A 6076-nucleotide genomic window follows, 5' to 3' on the forward strand; every position below is an offset into this window, starting at 1 on the left:
CAAAGTCCACAACAGTCTCACTAAGAAGGTAGCCACATAGGACCCAGGGGACGGAACACACGTCGCCCGCCAAGGCCCGAGGATACCAGATAGAAGTGTAACTGGGTGTGAGGTGCAGGGAGAAGGCCAGAGAAAGGTCACACAGAAGGGGATCCTGCTAAGTACTCCAGAGATATCTGGGGGTGGACTGAGCCACTCACTGAGTACGCACAGCACGACGGGAGAGATTGCTATTGTACATGTAATCTGGACTGTAACAACTGTGAGTAAAGGTCTTGGGACTGCATCACACGGACTCTGTGTTCATTACTGACTCCCTGTACTACAACCACCATCATCCACCCACACTGCCCTGAAGCTACACTCTTCCTGTGGGGAGTAATAATACCATTGCTGCAAAACCACCAGCTTCAGAGGACTGTTCCGCAGCGGCAGCCCCTTTGGCCGCACTCCACAGGTGGCGTAGTCGGACATTATAAAACCCATATGTACAAATTACCCTTGGATTGACAGCCCTGGGTCACGGACCGGGTCGCCGCCACAGTGACTACAACCCCCTGCGTCTACCGGCCCGGCTCCGGGTACCCCACGTCCCTGATCTGAGACCACTCTTGCAGCGTGATTTGCCCCACCTCTGGATCTCGTTGGCCCACGCTATACGTCAGAACGTATTGCACCAGGGCTTGTCGGTGCTGCCACAGTCGCTGCAAAATGTGCAGAGTTGAATTCCACCATGTCGGCACATCGCATTTCAGCTGGTGAACTGGCAGGCCCAACGACTTCTGTAGAGATGTAAGTCATTGAGCTGCGGGATGCGAACGGCGGAAGTGAGCACTCAGCGACCGTGCCCTCTGCAGAAGGCCATCTAGTCCGGGATAGTGGGCTAAAAATTGCTGGACCACCAGGTTCAACACGTGAGCCATACAAGGCACGTGTGTGACATTGCCCCGGCGAAGGGCCGCATCCAGGTTTGCAGCATTGTCGCACACAGCCTTCCCTGGTTGCAGGTCCAGTGGAGACAACCATTCATGAAACTGGTTCTCCAGAGCTGACCACAACTTCTCAGCTGTGCGACTCACATTTCCCAGACATTTCAAAGTAAACACCGCCTGATGCCGTTGAGCCCTGCTGCCAGCATAGTAAGGAGGTATGCAGGATTCCTTCTGCTCAGTTAGAAAGCGGGTGGCATTACCATACAGGCTTTGGGTGCAGGTGGAGGACCGAGAGGAGGTTGAGGAGGCAGAAGCAGTGGAGGAACTTCTAGATAAAGAGGATTGACGTACAACTCGTTGGGACGGCAAGACTTGGACAGCAGCCCCTTGTCCTGCTGTCACCATAGTTACCCAGTGCCCAGTCAGCAACATGTAACGCCCCTGTCCATGCCTACTCGCCCAAGTGTCTGTGGTGAAATGCACCCAGTCACACACAGAGTTTCTCAAAGAAGCGGTGATGTTGTGTGCGACATGCTGATGGAGCGCAGGAACATCTTTCTTTGAGAAGTAGTGCCGACTGGGCATCTGGTACTGGGCCACTGCGACGGACATAAGGTCTCGAAAATCCTCTGTGTCCACCAGGCGGAAAGGCAGCATTTCTGTAGCCAACAGCTTGCAAATGGTGAAATTCAACCTCTTAGCTTTGTCATGGCTAGGAGGAAATGGTCTTTTACTTGTCCACATCTGAGTGACCGAGGGCTGACTGTTGTGCTTAGACGGGGTTGAGTATCGTGTCCCCGGCAAACTTGCTGGTCTGTGAGGAAGATGCAGGCGGAAAAGTTAGGTTGCATTGATCCAAAGGTGGTGCTCTCGATGTCAGAGAGCGCTCAACACCAGCTGGTGTTTCCACTTCCAAATGAAATGATGACCTGCCAATCACACTGGCTGTTGCGGGTAAAGAGGTAGCAGGTCTGCGTCCAAAAACATGTATGACTGCTGTCCCCCCAGTCACAGAGGATGAAGAGGCCACGGATGCACAAGATGGGGCAGACAGTGGTTGGCACGGCCCGCTAGGTCGCATTGTAGCACAGTGAGCTTCCCACTGCAACTTATGCTTCTTATCCATGTGACGGTTCATGCATGCAGTACTCAAACTATGGATTTTTTGGCCTCTACTTAGCTTTTGGTGACAAATATTACAGATAACACGAGTTGGGTCATCCTTATCGATCTGAAAAAATACCCAGGCTATGCAATGCTTAGAGCCCATGTGACCTGAAGAGCCACTACGACTTGTGGTCAGAGGCAGAGTTGTGGTTGAGGATGCAGTTGTTGACGTGCTTCCAGTACTCCGTCTCTGTCCACGAAGGCGCAACCTAACTCGTCATCAATAGCATCTGTGACGCCCAGCTGCGCTTGGTATCACAGATCCTAGAAGAGTGCATTGATGGAATCCTCCACAAGAGGCCCCCATAAACATTCACACATCTCCACCTTCCACCTCAGACCAGCAGAGGGAGCCCGTTAGGGATATAAATAGGGAAGGTGGAGCTAGGAAGTTCAGTTCCTCTGAAGAGTTCCTGCAGTAGAGAAGCCTAAGAGAGGTCAGTCTGCAGGGAGCTCAGTCTAGTCTAGAGAACTCAGTTAATAGTTCAGCAGTGGAGCACGAGGCTCCTGTTAGCTAGATTCAGGGAGCCCAGTTTGAGCTTAAGGTGTGCCGGCGCCGTAAGATCGGTGAAGCGCGGCAAGTTGCCGTTAGTGTGTATAGCCTAGTGAGGGCCCAAGTAGGCCTAAGGCGAGTGGAGAGTTAAAACATAGGGGGCAGAGGAGCTTAACCAGCTCACCCCGAAGCATTTACCGGACACCGGATCCGAGCTTACCGGGATCTCTATGACCCAGTAAGGCATAACTGGATTCCGTGGAGAACTACAAGTCCCAGGATCGCTAAGGTGCTGATACGTAACAGAGCCAGGAGACGCTTAGGCCCCGCATACTGGGAGCGTGAACTCCAAGACAAGGCCCTACCACAAGGTCAGCCAGCGCAGGACAGAGACAAAGTTAGGCCTAGCTCCAGGCAGGTCAGAAACTTACTGCGCAGAGGCAAGAAACAGGAGGCCCTACACCCGCTCATTGGGGAGAATCCTGATATGCACCCTTCACCCTACAGTGCTCCGGGATGTGCCTGAATTTCTACCAGTAAAAGGTACTGAAGTGACTACCGTGTCCATTCCCATTCATACTCTGACCCAGCTGGGTCTCGCCTGTCCTGCTTTCCCCCTGCATACGCTTTTCTGAGGCCTAGTTCCACCTGTGGGGAGCTATACCATCGAGCTGCCTTATCACCGGCCTCAGTGGAATATTGCAGCGCTGGTGCTTCTCACCAGATACCACAGGTGGCGTCACGAACTCTTATAAAATTAACAATTATCCTCCCTTTTAAAGACTGACCCCAGGGTACTGGCCTGGGAGCCGACCACCGCGACATCCCAAAGGCCAGGCAAAGGCCCAGGTACCGAGTCATCCCCATTCACTGGGCTAGTCACATCCTCCTCCACCTCCTCTGCTGACCTCATCGACTGGCTGACTGTAGGTTGACAGTAAGTGGGATCTCCAACCTCGTCATCATCACCCTGTGTGTTCTCACACCCGTCGTCCTCAGAGCCAACCTCTTCCTGCCCTGACCGAAAAGTCAAGTGGTCGCTCCAATCAGGTACTTGAGTCTCATCATCATCTTCATCATTGCCTCCACCAACAGGAGTTACAGTTTGGGAACGAGGGTCTACATTATGCTCCGAACCTTCTTCATCTGGTCCTGGATCCGACTCATACAGATTCTGGGCATCAGTGCAGATCATTTCCTCGTCTGGATTAACAGAAGCTCTGGAGCAGACCTCCGTTTTCCAGGCTATAGTATGAGTAAACAGCTGTGCAGACTCAACCATCTGTGTTACCCCATACTCAGACGGGCAGCTGGAGACTTAGGAGCTGTGAGGAAGCAAGTGCGATTGGGGTGACACCTCTGAGGACTGGAGTATATGTGATGTTGAAGTTGAGGTGGAGGAGAGCCCACTTGAAGGAGCATTTGATATACGTTGAAGCACCTGCTGTTTTTGTGCCTCATCTAGAATTTGTTGCCATGGGCGTGTCAGTAAGAAAGGGATCGTATCACATTGTCCACGAAAAGAAGTAGACATCTTAGTTTGGCTGGAAGATGGTCTTTCTTCTGCAGATGTTACTCCCCCCCCACCGCGGGGGGGCTCGACCCACCAGCGGACAGGCACCAGTATTGAGAGAGGGGGGCTGGCCGTCAGGGTCCACCGCAGCTCTGGCACAAACCTGGCGACACGGAGGTTGCACGGGCAGGAACCGACTGCCCGTGTCGGCTTCGCACTTTTTTGGTTTTAGAAGGGCATGACATGCCTATATCTGTGTTTCCCCCCTCCTTTTACTCCTCCACCTCTTTTCTTTTTGCAGGACTATATGTACTTGTCACTTTTCCATGTGTTAGTTGTGTCTTCTGAGCAGTTTGTCAGGTTTTGGACACCTTTGAAGGTGTTTTCTATGTGTTTCTATGTGTTTTTGTTTGCCTGCCATTGGTTTCAACGGTGTTCGAAGGTGTTCGATGAACAGTTCGACTAACAGTTCGGCGAACATACGGGTGTTCGACGAACCGAACTCGAACATTACGGGGGTGGCTCAACACTAGTTACAATGTCTCCCAAAAATATGTGAAAAAATAGGGGTATCAGATAAATGGAAACCTCTCACCCAATTTTTTCATCCACAGGGTAGATCGAGGGTCCTTCATTCAATAAGTCACAATATGGATCCTTGTTTGGTCTGGAGAGAGCAGAGTCAGGAGCTGGCTCTATTGAGCCCTAAGTTACATATAGTAATCCTTGTGATTCCGCCTGGCGCGTGATAAATGCAGCTGAAGCACTGCTAAGTATAGCTCAGGCAATTGGAAGATCGCATCTTTAAAAAACCCAAAATTTCTCTGCACTTGGAATTTTTTTCCTGTTTTCCAGTACACTATGTGCTAAAATCAATGGTGTCGTTCGAAAGTACAACTCGTCCCACAAAAAACAAGCCCTCATACTGACAGAGAAATAAAAAAGTTATGGCACTTGTAAGAAGGGGAGGAAAGAGCGAAAATGAAAAATGTAAAATTGCCCGCGCATGAAAATATGCTGTTGCATAGATTTTATTACATTACATTTTTTTATATTTTATTACTTAAAGAGTTTGTGCACTTTTTGCAACCAGATATCCTATTCTTTCAATGTAATAAAATGAAGAAAGTTTTTAGAAAACTTCTCAATTATATTTATCATACAGTTGTGTCTGCAGCTCCTATTCAGATTTGTATGTCTCCTTGGTTACATACAACAACCAATGACGTGTATTATCATCTTCTATCTACCTTACATTTTATTTTAGATAGACTACAGTAATAAAAAGGCAGACACTACGTTTATGGAAAGTAACTTTACACCTGTCATTCTAGTATACTTAGCACTAATATTCAATGTATTAAAAGCTTTTACCCTCTGTAGTACATGCTAAATATAGAAAAGAATTGCAGCAATATTTTGAAGCCTCTTTTTATATCTGCAAGTGATAGAATAATATCACCATATAACCCTTTTAAAGAAGAGCAACTGGGAATGATGAAAATCTCTGTGGCTAAGGGAAAATTGATCTTGTCACACAGTCAAAAGCAATTATTAAATGAAATGACATAGAAAATTGGTGATAGAATTGCTGCCAAATACAGCATATATTCTGTAATGTCATCAAAATATGAATAAGATGTTTTCCTCAAGTTGTGGGGTGTGAGGCACTGAGTTAGCTTTCTTTTGATTTTGATATTGCATGATTAACACCAATAAAAGCAATATCAGTGACGCCACATTCTCAAATGGGTAAGAATCTGTCCGTATCAAGTTTATTGCCTCAATTAAACATATACATTTTACATTCAGCTGAAGCCCCAGGTGGTTGCCATGCAAGTGGATCCGTAAACTATAGGTTCCTATTGAAAAAGTACATACTGTATGTAAACTTCCCATTTTTTTACTGGATAGCTTTATATGGATAGCTTAGTCTATCACATTATTCGGTATACCCTTTTCATGATATAC

Source organism: Phyllobates terribilis, unplaced genomic scaffold, assembly GCF_046119375.1.
Source record: "Phyllobates terribilis strain yellow unplaced genomic scaffold, ASM4611937v1 Scaffold_3__8_contigs__length_932513732, whole genome shotgun sequence".
NCBI classification, from domain to species: domain Eukaryota; kingdom Metazoa; phylum Chordata; class Amphibia; order Anura; family Dendrobatidae; genus Phyllobates; species Phyllobates terribilis.